Below are 17769 nucleotides of genomic sequence, written 5' to 3' on the forward strand. Positions count from 1 at the left end.
AGGCCCCTGTTAGTCCAGCAGGGTATACATGAGTAACCATGTGGAGAAGGCACAAGATGCTGGGGCAGAGGAGAAAAGGTGGATGGATTGCATTTTGGTCTTGATTAATGGGGTAGAAATGGAATGTCCAAATTGACTCCCCCAGCTTTGTTTTCAAGGCTTTTATCTTTTTGATAAACATTTAAAATCATGCTCAAAAACAGTAAGTTGACCCAGTGCAGATTACTATCCATGAAATCTCACTCAACTCCAAACCTTTGAACAGTTTCATATCCTCTTTGTAAGAGTAATCTGATAATTCTTACATCAGGTGCCATTAATATTTCAAAACATTTACTAGACACTTGTGATAAGAGATATATAAAACACAAAGTTCTTAGACTTTGTGAACTGCAAGAAACAGTGGTGAGAAGCCGTAGGTCATGAAGTCAAAATAAATGTCAGTGTAAAACAAAACAAAAGGCAGTTATAATCTGAAACTAAAATTTATAACTGCTCTAACGTGGTAGCCACTAACACATGTGGCTATTGAGCACTTGAAATTGGCTACTCTGATTAAAATATGCTGCAAATGTGAAATATTCTGTTTGAAGACTTAGTATGAAAACAAAAGATATAAAATATCTTGATCATTTTTTTAAAATATTTTATTTATTCGTTCATGAGAGACACAGAGAGAGGCAGAGACATAAGCAGAGGGAGAAGCAGGCTCCCTGCAAGGAGCCCAATGCAGGGCTCCATCCCAGGACCCTGGGATCACGACCTGAGCCAAAGGCAGACACTCAACCACTGAGCCACCCAGGTGCCCTATTACTCAGAATTCTACTGTACAGTAGAACTTCCCTTTTATTTATTCATATAATTATCAACTCATAAAGTCCTATTTTACTTTTAAAATTGCTAAATTAGTTTAAAAATCTATTACTATATTATTTTTTATTTATTTTAAAGATTTTATTTATTTATCTATGAGAGAGACAGAGAGAGAGAGAAAGGCAGAAACACAGGCAGAGAGAGAGAAGCAGGCTCCATGTAGGGAGCCGGACTCGGGACTTGATACCGGGTCTCCAGTATCACACCCTGGACTGAGAGCAGTGCTAAACTGGCCACCGGGGCTGCCCTATTTATTTTGATTTTCAGACTGTCTCAGATTTGGCCAATGAAAGGCCCCCACCCTTTTTAAAGATTTTATTTATTTGAGAGAAAAAGAAAGTAGGGGGGAGGGGCAAAGGGGAAAGGAGAGGGACAAGCAGCTCTGTGCTGAGCATGGAACTTGACACAGGGCTAGGTGTGGGGCTTGATCTCCCAACCCTGAGATCATGACCTGAGCCAAAACTAAAAGCCAGTTAGTTAAACTGAAGTACTAAGGTGCCCTCAGAGCCCCCCCCCCCTCCGTCTTAAATTGTGGTAAGATGAACATAACATAAAATCTACCATTGTAACTATTTTTGGGCATACAATTCAGTGGCCTCAAGTACCTTCACATTGTCAGAAAACCATCACCAGGGCAGCCCCGGTGGCGCAGTGGTTTGGCGCCGCCTGCAGCCTGGGGTGTGATCCTGGAGACCCGGGATCGAGTCCCACATCGGGCTCCCTGCATGGAGCCTGCTTCTCCCTCTCCCTATGTCTCTGCCTCTCTCTGTCTATGAATAAATAAATAAAATCTTTAAAAAAAAAAAGAAAAGAAAATCATCACCATTGGTTATCCATCTCCAGAACTCTTTCATCATCCCAAGCAGAAACTCTGTTATCTATGAAACAATGACTCCAGTCCCCCAACCTCTCAGGCCCTAATTACCTCTATTCTGTATCTTCTATTCTGTGTCTCTATGAAGACTACATAGAGTCTTGCCTATTTTAGGTAATTCCATATAAATGGAATTACATAATATTTATCCCTTTGTGTCTGATTCATTTCACTTAGTATAATGTGTTCAAGGCTATCTCTGTTGTAGCATATATGGGAGCCTCTTTTTGACATGTGTGCTCTTTGACATGTCTTTGAGCACGTCTTTGTTGTCTGCTAGAAACAGATATTCCAAATTCTTTCCCAGGTCTAGCCTTGACAATGGCCATTTCTCCAATGAGTACTGACTCCTTTTAGTGGAGAATGATATTTAGTGACAGAGATATGGGCTCTAGGTGTGCTCATTGCTCTGGGATATCTTTGCTTCTAGGTTCTCTCACTGGATAGAATTAGGAAATATATTTATGTGCATGTGTATGCATAGCTGTGTATATAGAGAGATATAGAAAGAGACAGACTTACGTACATTTAAACCTATTTTTATATTAATCTGTTTTTTTCTTTTTTAAGATTTTGTTTATTTATCCATGAGAGGCAGAGACACAGGCAGAGGGAGAAGCAGGCTCCATGCAGGGAGCCTGACATGGGACTCGATCCTGGGTCTCCAGGATCAGGCCCTAGGCTGAAGGCGGCGCCAAACCGCTGAGCCACCCGGGCTGCCCTGTATTAATCTATGTTAAAAGCTCATGGGTGCACACCAATAACTCCAATCCAATTCAACACCAAAGAGTTTATTCTAACCTTCCCTCTTTTCATAATTTTAACTCATTGACAGTAAGAAAATAGGCTCCCACTAACCTCAGTATGAATACTTTTGCTAAATTCTCATGTATGCAAATATTTGTAACTGCTCTATTAGCAATGTTTAGTTGAATTCTCAGACCTGGAACATACCAACCCTCCACCCCAGCCAGCCATTCTTAGTCAAATCCTCAGCTCATATTTTATTTTATTCTTTTTTTTCAGCTCGTATTTTAAAATGTGTGATAATGATTAGCAAATAACAATGGTATTCAGATTCATTGAACACATTTAAAAGAATGATGCGAAGAAGTTTTGTTTTAAAATGTCAGTAATCCCAGGTACATTAGAAATGGCATCCTTTAGGGGTGCCTGGATGGTTCCGTTGGTTAGGTGTCTGCCTTGGGCTCAGGTCATGATCTCAGGGTCCTGGGATCCAGCCCTGCATCTGGCTCCCTGCTCAGCAGTGAGTCTACTTCTCCCTCTTCCTCTCCCTCTATGATCTCTCTTGATCTTGCTCTCTCTCTCTCAAATAAAAGCTTTAAAAAAAAATAAAAGAATGACATCCTTTGACACTGTTTAAGATTATTATGAGGAATTTTAAATGTCAAATTTAAAAATATATGTGGGGTATGTAGCTTTACTAAATTATTTTAGGGACCTTGGGAACAAAAATGTTTCAAACCAAAAAAAAAAAAAAAAAGATTCAAGCTCCTTGTAGCAAAACCAAAACATTAAGGAAGACAAAGACAGTGAGAGCAAGTGAAACAGATAAAGAACAAGAAATAATCCTTCCAGGGCAGCCGGGGCGGCTAAGCGGTTTAGCACCGCCGTTGGCTCAGGGTGTGATCATGGAGGCCCGGGATCGAGTCCCACATCAGACTCCCTGCATGGAGCCTGCTTCTCCCTCTGCCTGTGTCTCTGCCTCTCTCTCCCTCTGTCTCTTGTGAATAAATAAATAAAATCTTAAAAAAAAAAAAGAAAGAAAGAAACTGCAGGAAACTTCAACAACTCAGTGTGTCTGACTGAATAATAATCTGGAATGTAAAGCAGTGTAAGACAGCTAGCAGTTGTTGAGTATCTCCTGTGAGCCCAGCCCTGTGTTTAAAAAAAAAAAAAAAAGAAAAAAGAAATAATCCTTCCAGAAATTACAAGGAAAGGGGAGAACACAAGAAACACAGTAAGTATAAAACATGAAATAGTATGGTACGAATAAGGCCAAATATATAGTTATAAGAAATAAACATGAATGTGTGCGTTATATTATCATTGTAAAAGAGAAAGCCTCTTTTGAGTGAAAAAATCCAAGATCTAAGACACCTAGGTTGCTCAGTCTGTTAAGCATCTGCCTTTGGCTCAGGTCATGATCCTGGGGTCCTGAGACTGAGCCCCACATGGGGCTCCCTGCTCAGCCAGGAGTCTCCTTTTCCCTCTCCTACTCCCTCTGCTTGTGTTCTCTCTCTCTCTGTCAAATGAATAAATAAAATCTTAAAAAAAAATAATCCAAGATCTAGCTATATTTTTACAGTTAAGACACATACAGTTGAGACCGGGTGAAAGAATGGAGAATAGCTTACCAGGCAAAGAAAGAAAGAGTATGTGACAATATTAGTATCAGGAAGTAGTGTTTAAGGAAAAAGCATTAAAAAGGACAAAGAGGGTATTTTTTTTTTTAATTTTTTTTTTTTATTATTTATTTATGATAGTCACAGATAGAGAGAGACAGGCAGAGACACAGGCAGAGGGAGAAGCAGGCTCCATGCACCGGGAGCCTGACGTGGGATTCGATCCCGGGTCTCCAGGATCGCGCCCTGGGCCAAAGGCAGGCGCCAAACCGCTGCGCCACCCAGGGATCCCGAAAGAGGGTATTTTTATGTTGATTAAAGGCACAAGCTACCAGTCATAAATCTTTATAAATAAGGTAAAAACATTTTGGGTCTTTGTTCGTTTGTCTTGGGTACCATTAGTTTATTATAAAAGAGAGACATGAAAATTATTTACATGATGAAAGATTTGACAACTTCACTGAAATGGGCCACTTCACTTCATGCCATTTTTTTCTTTCTTTCTTTCTTTCTTTCTTTCTTTCTTTCTTTCTTTCTTTCTTTCTTTCTTTCTTTCTTTCTTTCTTTCTTTCAAGATTTTATTTATTTAGGGCAGCTCTGGTGGCTCAGCCTTCAGCCCAGGGCATGATCCTGGAGACCCGGGATCGAGTCCCACGTCGGTCTCCCTTCATGGACCCTGCTTCTCCCTCTGCCTGTTTCTATGCCTCTCTCTTTCTCTGTGTCTCTCATGAATAAATAAAATCTTCAAAAATAAATAAAAAATAAACGCTTTTTCCTACCATTGACTCCAGCCAGTGCGTTTTTGTACTCTGCTCCGGAGCGGCTGCCACCCAAAGGAGACCTGCACTATGCTGGTAAGCATCATTTTGAAATGTACAAAACAAAGCCTGAAAATAAATGGTCGGAATGACTGATCCATAGTCGCATGGGAGACAAATACACTTCTATCGGAAACAGCAGCTGGAGTGGACAAACAAGATGTGAATGGAGCAATTAATAAGCTTGATTTAATAGAGAACTTTCTTCCTTTTAAAAGATAAACTGAGGGGATCCCTGGGTGGCGCAGCGGTTTGGCACCTGCCTTTGGCCCAGGGCGTGATCCTGGAGACCCGGGATCGAATCCCATGTCGGGCTCCCGGTGCATGGAGCCCGCTTCTCCCTCTGCCTGTGTCTCTGCCTCTCTCTCTCTCTCTCTCTGTGACTATCATAAATAAATTAAAAAAAAAAAAAAGATAAACTGAGGCATATTAAAATTTTTAAGAGTTTATTTGAGCAAAACTCAAATGTGGCAGTGCCACACCTGAAGTAGTTAGGAGCGTACCACCCTATAGGGAAAGACTTACAGAGAAGCAGTGGAAGCAAAGCAAGGAATTATCTGATTTGTTGTGGCTTAAAAACCAGTTGCATTATTAGGGAAAGCCTCGTAGGCTGTTTGTGATTGATTGTCCTTGGGTTTTGATTTCTTAATCTTGAGGCATTACAGCCTTAAATTTTAGTTTGTTTACTCAGGCTACTAATACATTAAAGCCACCCCAGTCTCATGGCCTCCTTGTTCAACTAATTTAACACTCCCAACTAAGAACATGTTTTTGTTCAAATGAGAAACATTACCAAAATTTGATCCAGTTTTACTTTTCTTTTTTAATTAAAGGATAGTTGACACTCAATGTTACATTAGCTTTAGGTGTACAACATAGTAAATGACAATTCCATATGTTGCTCTGTGCTCACCACAAGTGTAGCTTCTGTCTGTCACCATACAGCACTATTACAATACCTTCTACTATGTTCCCTATGCTGTACATTTCATGCCCACGACTGATCCCATTTTACTCTCAGTGAGACTGACCATTGCGATATAGGTTGAGAAATGGAATTGTTCCCAAGTTTTGACTTTTGTGAATAAAGCTGCGGTGAGCATTTGTGTATAAATCTTTGTGTGACAGAAATCTTTGTGTTTTCATTTCTTTTGGCTAAGTACCTAGGAGTGAAATTGTGAGATCATGTGGGAGGTGTATGTTTAACTTCTTTAGAAACTATCAGTTTGCCATACTCGTTTTATCATTTTACATTCCCACTAGCAGTATACTGTTCTCTTATGTTACTATTTCAGATAGTTATTTAACTCTTTGTTGTTACTCAACTTTTTTTTTCAACTTTTTTTTTTAAGATTTTATTTATTTATTCATGAGAGACACAGAGAGAGAGAGAGGCAGAGACACAGGCAGAGGGAGAAGCAGGCTCCATGCAGGGAGCCAGACGTGCAGGGAGCCGGACGTGGGACTCGATCCCGGGTCTCCCGGATCACGCCCTGGGCCGAAGGTGCGCTAAACCGTTGAGCCACCAGGCTGCCCTGTATCTTTTTTCCAGTTGGATTTCAACATGCTCATTAGAAGCAGAAGCCATGGGATGCCTGGGTAGCTCTATTGGTTAAGCATCTGCCTTGGGCTCAGGTCAGGACTCCAGGGTCTGGGGATGGAGTCCCACATTAGGCTCCCTGCTTGGTGGGGAGTCAGCTTCTCCCTCTGCCCCTCCCCCTGCTCCTCTCCCTGCTTGTGCTTTCTCTCTGAAATAAATAAATAAAAATCTTGAAGAAAATTTTATTTTGGGACACCTGGGTGGCTCAGCCATTGAGTGTCTGCCTCTGGCTCAGGGCATGATCCTGGGGTCCTGGGATCAAGTCCCACATGGGCTGCCTGTGAGGATCCTGCTTCTCCCTCTGCCTATGTCTCTGCCTCTCTCTCTCTCTCTCTCTCTCTCTCTCTGTCTCTCTGTCTCTCATGAATAAATAAAAAAATATATTTAGGGATCCCTGGGTGGCGCAGCGGTTTGGCGCCCGCCTTTGGCCCAGGGCGCGATCCGGGAGACCCTGGATCGAGTCCCACGTCGGGCTCCCGGTGCATGGAGCCTGCTTCTCCCTCTGCCTGTGTCTCTGCCTCTCTCTCTCTCTCTCTCTGTAACTATCATAAAATAAAAAAAAAAAAATATATATATATATATATTTAAAAAAATTTTGTTTATTTGAGAGACAGAGAGAGAGCATGAGGGGGAGGGGAGGAGCAGAGGGATAGAAAGAAGCAGGCTCCCCTCTGAGCAGGGAGCCTGATTGCAGGCTCAATCCCCAGACCCTGGGATCATGATCTGAACTGAAAGCAGATGCTTAACTGACTGAGCCACCCAGGTGCCCCCATAATACCATTTTCTTAAAAGCAGAATTCAACATAAGGTTGGTCTGTGTTGGACCCATTACAAAAGCCTGGAATGTGCTCATTTTAAGACACTAAGGCAATATTTCTAATTACCTACACAGGATCTCTTCTACTTTTCTTCCTTATTAAGAAAAAAAGAAGAAAGAAAGAAAAGAAAGAAAGAAAGAAAGAAAAAGAAAGAAAAAGAAAGAAAGAAAGAAAGAAAGAAAGAAAGAAAGAAAGAAAGAAAGAAAGAAAGAAAGAAAGAAAGATGTGTGCAAGGTGCTTGGCTGAAAACACTCAGCTTCCAGATTCCCCTGAAGCTATGGACAGTCGCATAATGCAGTTCAGGCTAATGGATAAGTGGAAGTTCTAGGCAGAGAGGATTCCAGGAAATTTTGTTAAATGGAGACTCAGTTGGGTTCCCTTTTGCATTTTGCCTGTTGCCCTTTTCCTCCTTCCTACCCCCTCCTCTTGCCTGGAATGCTGATAAAAGGGCAAAAGGTGGAGAAAGCAGCAGCCATTTCACAACATGAGGAAGGAAGCCACACACTTAGGATATCAGAGAGGAAAGATAAAAGGAGTCTGGGTTTCTGATGGCATCATGGAGTGACCCCTAAGCCCCAGCCTAGCTCTAGATTACCCACTTCCTGGCCTCAAGTTATGTGAGAAATAGAAATACCATGGTGGCTAGGTTCTTGTTACACGCCACACAACACAATCCTCACTTAATGCAGATACTTCACCCACCTTTTGCCCTAAGTGACATTTCCCAAACACTGTCCTTGTTTTCCTGTCAATGTGTTACTAGCTGAGGAACCAGTCTGCTTGAGTAGGGCAGCTGGAAGTACACAGGTCCCAGGGACATAATTTTTATCAGTGGCATTTTCTTCTGATACCAGGAAAAGAGATGAGTCATTTGCTATTAGAGCATCACTATTTTGTAGCTGGGAGAATTGAGGTTCAAAAGGACAAAATAATCAGCTTAAGGCCATAGATTACCTTCCCAGTTTATCTGTCCATCCCCTACTCCAGTCCTACCATTTCTCCTGGCATGTGCTTGTCCCCTACCCCCACCCCCGAGTTTGCTAGGCAAATGCATGTTTCTCTCTGGTGAAACCATAGTTTCTCAACCTTGGCATTACTGACATTTGGGACTGAACAGTTTTTTGCTGTGGGGAGCTGTCCTGTGCATTGTAGGATTTTAGTAGCATCTCAGGCCTCTACCCACTAGATGCCAGCAGCACTCCCCCTCCAGCTATGACAACTGAAATTGTCTCCAGACATTACCAATGCCTGCTGAGAGCCAAGATCTAGTCCCAACCATTGAGAACCACTGCTCTAAACTCATTTCAAACATCACCCCACTCTGCACCTGCTTTGTTCCCATGCAATCAGTCCTCCCAGCAAAACACCTGTGACACTTGGCAGTTAAGACTCACCTGCCTGGATCTCCATATGCTTCTCGAAGGCAAGGACTGCATCTGGCTCATCTTTTTTTTTTTTTTTTTTTTAAAGATTTTATTCATTCATTTATGAGCAACACAGAGGGCGGCGGGGCAGAGACACAGGCAGAGGGAGAAGCAGGCTCCATGCAGGGAGCCCGACATGGGACTTGATCCTGGGACTCCAGGATCAAGGCTGCAGGTGGCACCACACCGCTGCGGCACCACACCCCTGCGCCACCAGGGTTGCCCCTGGCTCATCTTTATATTCCCCTGTTTATTGACTAAATAGATTTTTGAATGGTTCAGGAGAAGAATGAGAATAGAATTCAGGAATTCTGGCTTTCTGATGCTATGATTCTGACACTCATTGTTAGAGACTCATGTGTTCCCTTGCTTTGCTTGGTGTCAGAGTTTATAGATTCCCACGCTGTAGTCAAGAGGCAGATTCTAGCAAAAAAGTGCTAATTACTCTTGTTCTAGCACCAACTATACTGGAAAAAGAAAAGCAAACATTATAAAACAACCTTTTATAGTCTCACAAGGTAAAAAACACGCACATACACACACACAAAAAAAAAACCATAAAAAAACAAACTCCTAAGGGTACGGGAAAGAGTGAAGAGCAAAATCTATATATTTTTGCTTCCCTAATGAAATCAAAGTTTCATCTTAGTCTTGCAGAGAAAGCTGTGTACACCTCTCCCCCAATTCCGGTTTCCTCTAATGTTGTCATTTTACATGATTGAGGTACATTTGTCATCACAAAGAAACCAACCCTGGATCTACAGGGCAGGCTTCCTTAGCCTCTAGAAATGAAGTCTTTTGGTTTGCTGGGACTAGTAATCCCAGTGCTTTTAATTTTATGAATATCTTTTTAAGGCAGGACATTTATGAACCGTTTAAGTCTTGTTGAGACACCGAGCATGTGGACAGGAAATCCTCCTGGTCTTGTTGATGAATGTTTCCTTCAATCCTGTGGCTGCCCACCCCTTTCTGGAGAGGAGTTGCAACACTTCCTGACTTTCATCTGTGTGTATCAAGGTTCTAAGAAATTCAATACTCCTTTGGCTTCTGCAGAACAGGGACAGTTCATTTGACCAGTATATTCAACAGGGGCTAAAGGACACAACAACAAAAGGAAAAGATTCATTTGAAAAGTGCAAAGATACCATCACATGCCTCTCTTTTTCATTTGGCCTTGACCCAGAGCAGTAAATGGCTCTGCATTTGGTTTTGTCTCTTTAAAGAAAGCGCAAACAACCCATTGTCTGTACCTTTATTGACACAAAGGTTCAAAGGCAGCAAGAGAAGCAAGTTTTACCGTACTCAAAGGAGTTGAAGTCCTGCAGGGCCCCTTCATTAGTACTAGGAGAATACATGTCAATTCACTGGTTCTAATAAAACTTTATTTTATTTTAGTTTTTTATTTGTTTATTTTATTTTTATTATTTATTTTTTTATTCATGAAAGACAGACAAGAGAGAGAGAGAGGTAGAGACACAGGTAGAGGGAGAGGCAGGCAAGGAACCCAATGCAAGACTCCATCCCAGGACTCCAGGATCACACCCTGATCCGAAGGCAGACGCTGAACCGCCTCTAAAAAAAATTTAAATAAACTTTTTGGGGCGCCTGGGTGACTCAGTCAGTTACCCGTCTGCCTTCGGCTCATGATCCTGGGGTTCTCTGATCAAGCCCGCATCAGCCTGCTTCTCTTTCTCCCTTTGCCGCTCCCCAACACTCATGCACGTGCTCTCTCAAATAAATAAATAAAATCTTAAAAAAAAAAAAAAAGAAAGCTTTTGTTTTGGCATAATTTTAGATTTACAGAAAAGACGCAAAGCCAGTACAGGGAGTTGGCACACACCCTCTACACCCCGGTGCCGGCTCCTCTAATGTTCTCAGCCTCCAGTAACAGTGGCACATTTGTCAAAGCTAAGAAACCAACACTGACACTTTGCCATTAACTAAACTCTTAGACTTTATTTGGATTTCAACGGTTTTTCCCTTAATGTCCATTTCCCGTTTTTCAGGATCCTGCCTTGTTTTTGATTCCTTAGCTTCTAGGTGGTGTATCTGTTTTTGCAAAATGTTTCATGACTAATTTCAGTAAATGACATCTATTTGAGGAGCTGAATGGACTCAAGGTCAACCTTCCCAGGTGCACATGTACCCTGAAGTGTTGACTCCTGAGTAGTTGCAACAGAATCCGTCCCTCTCCCTTGGGTTGGGTGGCCTTGTCTTTTAGGTGACACTGTAAGCTTTTGCAGGACCTAGAGGATAGGAGGCTGGAGAATGGCCTAAGGGTTCTCAACATTTAAAAAATGTAAAGAGGGCAGCCTGGGTGGCTCAGTGGTTTAGTGCCGCCTTTAGCCCAGGGTGTGATCCTGGAGACCTGGGATGGAGTCCAACGTCGGGCTCCCTGCATGGAGCCTGCTTCTCCCTCTGTCTGTGTCTCTGCCTCTCTCTCTGTGTCTCTCATGAATAAATAAATAAAAAAGAAAGAAAGAAAGAAAGAAAGAAAGAAAGAAAGAAAGAAGAAAGAAAAAGAAAGAAGAAAAGAAAGAAAGAAAGAAAGAAAGAAAGAAAGAAAGAAAGAAAGAAAAGAAAAGAAAAGAAAAGAAAAGAAAAGAAAAGAAAAGAAAAAAGAAAAGAAAAGAAAAGAAAAGAAAAGGCCTGGGTGGCTCAGTTGGTTAATCCTCTGACTTGTCTTTTTTTTGTTTTTTAAGACAGATAGATAGATAGATGATAGATAGATAGATGATTGATTGATTTGAGAGAGAGAGAGAGAGCACACAGAGGGAGAGGGAGAAGCAGACTCCTCACTGAGCGGGAGCCTAACTCAGGGTTTGATGTGGGGCTCCATCCCAGGATTCTGGGATCATGACCTGAGCCTAAGGCAACCATTTAGCTGAGCCACCCAGGCCCAGGTCTTGATCTCAGGGTCCTGAGTTCAAGCCCCTCTTCCCCTCATGCCCAGAGTCTTTAAGTACTTTATTTCAAAACTTAGGTTCTTTAAGTTGTCTTTGGATTCAGCCTTCAATTCCTCTTTTTTTTTTGTTTATAGCTGACTTTATACATTTAATATTCAAATGACAGCAAGCTGTACCACTTCTATTCTCTTTATAAACTTTTTTCCCCCAGGAAAACAGCCAAGAATTATGTGGTTCCAAGAGCCAGTTGGGTAAAATATAGATGAAACTCTGGATTGGTGAATAGTGGGGATATGAAAGAAGAAAAGCTTTAAGAGAGGAGGGAGAAATAGAATTGTGTTCGCTCCAGAGAACATCAGGACAGAGGCCATCCATCTTCTATTTCTAAACCTGTAAGAATGGTTATTACAGTCTGGGAGACAGAAAGGGGGAATGGGGACCTTGGCTCATGAAAAAATGGATATAGGGTATGTATGTTTTCAGCTCTAACACATACTCGTTAGGTAACCTTGGACAAGTTACTTAATCCCTCTGGGGTTCAGTTTCCTTGTCAATGAAATAAGAATCAAGTATTGAACAAGGGAATATATTGAACACAGTGCATGGCACAGAGGAAGCATGTTGTATGCGTGTAAAGTATTATAGTTATCAAGGGCCATCTACCCTAATGCCACGTGGCATTCCTTCATTTTCTCTAGTCTATCATTAATCTCATCCTTCCTTCTATCTTTTGGTATTTGGTAGCCAAGAAGTTTGACAGGCAGGTCTCAGAAAGCTAAGCTGAACAATTGAGAGTCCAAGTCTTTAAAATATATGTCTAAGTATAAAATTTGGTCACTGCTCATAAGCAGGGACAGAGTCTACAAAGCAGGAAAAATGTCACAGCAATGAACACCAGGTGAGTTTTCTCTAGTTACTCCCTCCCCTACTCTGAGAACAAAATGCCCACTTGACCCCTGGGCCAGACCTGGACAGGCTGCCAATGATCTGCCCTGTTAATGTGACCTAGGATAACATTCCCAGCACAGAGCTGCAAACATTTACTGAGCACACGGACCCATGACCTATAGTGAGGTTCCAGAGGTTGAATCTACCTTACACCCAAACTGGGGGTTGGTGGCTTATGGGGGCTGCTCTGCACAGAACAGGTAGGTGAGTGAGGCTGTGTGGTCTGGGGAAGAGGAAGTTTAAAATGGGGCCCCATTGTTTTGTACAAGACACAATCATTTTCTGTTTGCAAATGACTTGTATTTTCCAGTATATAGTTCCAGAGTTAGAGAGTTTATTATAGTCCTTAAGACCTATGATGTTGGGATCCCTGGGTGGCGCAGCGGTTTGGCGCCTGCCTTTGGCCTAGGGCGCGATCCTGGAGACCCGGGATCGAATCCCACATCGGGCTCCCGGTGCATGGAGCCTGCTTCTCCCTCTGCCTATGTCTCTGCCTCTCTCTCTCTCTGTGACTATCATAAATAAATAAATAAATAAATAAATAATTTAAAAAAAAAAAAAAAAGACCTATGATGTTGGGACACCTGAGTGGCTCAGTGGTTGAGCACATCTGCCTTCGACTCAGGGCGTGATCCTGTTGTACTGGGATCAAGTCCCACATCAGGCTCCCTGTGTGGAGCCTGCTGCTCCCTCTGCCTGTGTCTCTCATGGATAAATAAATAAAATCTTAAAAAAAAAAAAAAAAAAAAGACCTGTAATGTTTTTCAAAAAAATACTTGTCATTGTCTATACCTGTGGCCATCTGCAGCCTTTTTGGAGAACTGGGTGGTAGTGGACTGGCCACTGCACCTGAGAGATGGGTGCTATGGTGGTTAGTGCTTGGCTCTGCTGGATGACTTGGAATAAGCCATGAAGCTCTTCAAAAGCTTCCTTTAAAAAAAAAAAAAAAGCTTCCTTTTGTGGTTGTTGTTTGTTTTTACTAGAAGAGGCGGGAATGTGCGTGAAAGTAACCCAGTGGAGTGCCTAGAACACAGGAAGGAGCTTGTTTCATTTAGTTCCAGGTTCCAGAGCAAATGCAGCCTGCCCAGCCTGAGCCACTCTGACTTTACTTGAGGAAGCTTGCCTTGATATCTAATGGAACCAACCCCTGTTTGTGAGCTCTCCCTCCTTGACATATAGGAATGTTGTGCAGGTGACCAGAGCACACACTGATCCAGTCTTTGAGCCCACCCAGGGACAGCTCTGTAAAGGGACAGGTACAGCAGGTGAAGGAATGAACCCCAATTTTCTGACATCCCACAGATACATACTAGGGAGCCCGGGGGTGTGTGTTTTAGTTTCACCTTCCAGGTGAGCAGATGACTACAGTTCAAAGGGCCTGTGAGTCTGAATTTTTCTTACCTTCTGGAACAGACATAGGAGTAAAGAAGATAGCTGTCTAGGTACAGCTCTAGAGAGGGATGACATTTCTCAATTGAATCTTTCACCATGGTCTTGGAAAATCAGAATTGCTCAAGCTTGCAGGAAGTGGATTGTTTGATTCTAAGTTTTACTTGAAATTTTTTGGAGAAAAATTGACAGAAAAGTTTTCTAAAGGGATTCCCTCATCTTAACCAAGTGTCCCATACTGCACCCCACCCCCTTCCACCCCAGTTTCCAGCGAGAAGAAAGAGAGCAATTTGCCTTTGTATCAACTCGAGGTTCTCCTGAAAATCTCTACCCTGCACCTGTGTTCAGCCATTTGCATTCAACGATTTTTTTTTAAAGATTTTATTAATTTATTCATGAGAGACACAGAGAGAGAGAAAGAGGCAGAGACATAGGAGAAGCAGGCTCCATGCAGGGAGCCCGACGTGGCACTCGATCCTGGGACTCGAGGATCCTGGGACTCGAGGATCACACCCTGGGCCAAAGGCAGGAACTAAACTGCTGAGCCACCCAGGGATCCCCCCATTCAATGATTTTTTACTCGGTTTCCAGGAGCTGGTTGTCCACACACAATATACAGTTATTTCCCATATCATGATCAGACTCTGTGCTACCTTCACCTTTTTTTTTTTTTTTTTGTAGGCAGCAAAGCAAGGTTTATTGAGTGATAGCAAAGTGCTAGTACGAAGCAGTTGACAAGTTTCCTTGTCAACTGCTTGTCAACTGCTAAGCCTCCTCGGGAGCTTCGTACCCTGCGTTCCCTGCGTGGAGCCTGCTTCTCCCTCTGCCTATGTCTCTGCCTCTCTCTCTCTCTCTCTGTGTTTCTCATGAATAAATAAATAAAATCTTAAAAAAAAAAAAAAAGCTCCTGAGGAGGGAGGGGACCCAAGAGGGTTGCCCGTGCTAGCTTTACCTTGCTCTGAAGGGAGCAGAACCTGGAAGAACAAAGAGATAAATAAGCAATTTCAATGCAGTATAACTGCAATCAGCCTGTGGTGAGGAGCCACAGGCAGAAGGAAAGGCTCTGTAAAGGAGAGGTTTGCATGGGCCTTGAAAGATGAGTAGGAGTTTGCACAAGATCTAGTTTTTCTTTTACTCTGGACCCTCCTCCCTGCTCAAGAAGCTAGTTGCCCTCTGGCCCCTGAGATAGAAAAGTGGTAATAGTTCATCAGGTGCTAAAAAAGACCTGAAACTCACACAAAATATAGATTCAACCAGGGACACCTGGGTGGCCCAGTAGTTGGGCGTCTGCCTTCGGCTCAGGGGTGATCCCGGGGTTCTGGATCAAGTCCCGCATCGGGCTTCCTGCAGGGAGCCTGCTTCTCCCTCTGCCTGTGTCCCTGCCTCAATCTCTGTGTCTCTCAGGAATAAAAAATAAAATCTTTGTTTTGTTTTTTTTTTTTTAAGATTTATTTATTCCTGAGAGACACAGAGAAAGAGACACAGAGAGAGAGAGAGAGGCAGAGACACAGGCAGAGGGAGAAGCAGGCTCCATTCCATGCAGGGAGCCTGACAGGGGACTCCGATCCCTGGTCTCCAGGATCACACCCTGGGCTGAAGGCGGTGCTAAACCACTGAGCCACCCGGGCTGCCCCAAAAATAAAATCTTTAAAAATATATATACATTCAACCTTTACCATCTGCTAATATGCTCAAAACTAAATGTATAAGATCCTTCTGAGTTTCTGTGTACTGATTTTAACTTTCTTGAGACATCCCTTGCTCTTCTACCGTCATCCTCAGCACTCTGGAAGATGTCCTTAACAGTTCTCATTTAACCAACAACTTTTCTTTAAAACAGGAAGCAGGGCTCCTCTGGGGCAGTCCTCTCTCTGATCATCCTGCCCCTCCCCCCATGGGTTCCAGCCTCCCAGCTGGCTCTCACTCACCATCCACACCTCCAGGTCTCTCTGCTCTGGTTTCAGCCTGCAACCCTTGCCAAAAGTATCAAAAAGGAAACCGCTAGTCAAAATTTCCTCTCTGAATTTCTTGTTTTTCTTTCTTGCTTTTTTCTTTTTAAGATTTTATTTATTTGAGAGAGACAAAGAGCATGGGGGGTGGGGCAGAAGGAGAGGGAGAAGCAGGCTCCCCACTGAGGCAGGAGCCCGTTGTGGAGCTCCATCCCAGGAACCCGAAATCAGGACCTGAGCCCAAGGCAGACACTTAACAGAATGCGCCACCCAGGTACCCCTCATTTTTTTTTTAATTGAGGGCCATCTTTATTGGACATGATTTCTTTCTTCCTTTTTTTTTTCCCTTTCCCTGAATTTCTTTTTTTTTTTTTTTTTAAGATTTTATTTGTTCATGAGAGACAGAGAGAGAGAGAGGGAGAGACACAGGCAGAGGGAGAAGCAGGCTCCACACAGGGAGTCCGATGTGGGACTCGATCCTGGACCTGCAGGATCATGGGCTAAGCTGAAGGCAGACAGACGCTCAACCACTGAGCCTCCCCAGGTGTCCCACCTTTCCCTAGATTTCTGATTCTACTTCTGCAGTGGGTGCGAATGGCAACCCAACTCCAGGGTGTGTTGTGTGTGTGTGTGTGTATAAAAATATATATATATATATACATATATATATAGTATATATGTACTAAAATGTATAAAAATGTATATATACTTTTTTAATTAAAGTTTTGTTTTGTTTTTAATTCATGAGAGATACACAGAGAGAGGCAGACACACTGGCAGAGGGAGAAACAGACTCCATCCCAGGACCCCGGAATCATGACCTGAAACAAAGGCAGACCCTCAACCACTGAACCACCCAGGCATCCCAAAATATATATATTTTAAAACCTAAAAACAAAACCAAACCCCGCAAAGCTGGAGGCAGGAATATGAGAGAGAGAATGTGGGGGAGGACTTCTTGTTACCTCCACTATGATCCTACCCTTGCTTGGCTGTAAATTCTGCAGTCACTCCCTCTCCCAATTCCTGCTCTGCCTCTTTCTCTAAAGCAGCCAGAAGGGACTTGGGGGTGTCTGAGCTTACACATTTTCCTCACTCTCCCTTGGGGCCCCGGGGAGAGGCTAACCCCTGGGCTGAGGAGCTGGCTTGGAAACTCTGGGCTCCGGAGACTAGAGAGCCGCGCTCACTTCCTCCCTTTGCACAGCGAGGGAGCTGACCTTTTTGGTTTCATCCTGCCTTTTTCCTCTACGCCCCACATGGCTTGGCAACCATAAGTCACCACTGTTTTTCCTCCTTGGCATTTCTTAAATGTGGCCTGCTTAAATTAAAAGGTCAAAAGAGAGAGGCCCCATGGACTTTGAAACGTTCAGCTTGCCTTCTGGCCCCGGCCACTGGCTTGACAGGTCCCACTGGCTCTCCCGGAGAGGGGGCCGCTGATGAAATCCGGAATCCATAGGAGGCCCTGAACCTTCCCAGGCCCTCCCTCCCTGAAAGTGCCCTTGTTTGCGTATCCGGGTTCCAGAACAGGAACCTCTTGTTGGAAATCATCCCGGGAGGTAACGTTACTGATTGAGTAGTCCGCCCACCTCCCTGAGAAAGACAGAACCTGTTTTCACTGATTAAAATCACCTTATTTGTTCACTTTCTACTTCTTTTAAATTTTTTTAAAAGATTTTATTTATTCATGAGACACACAGAGAGAGAGAGAGAGAGAGAGAGGCAGAGACACAGGCAGAGGGAGAAACAGGCTCCACGCAGGGAGCCCAATGCGGGACCCGATCCCGGGTCTCCAGGATCACGCCCT

This window comes from Vulpes vulpes, chromosome 10 (assembly GCF_048418805.1).
Source record: "Vulpes vulpes isolate BD-2025 chromosome 10, VulVul3, whole genome shotgun sequence".
NCBI classification, from domain to species: domain Eukaryota; kingdom Metazoa; phylum Chordata; class Mammalia; order Carnivora; family Canidae; genus Vulpes; species Vulpes vulpes.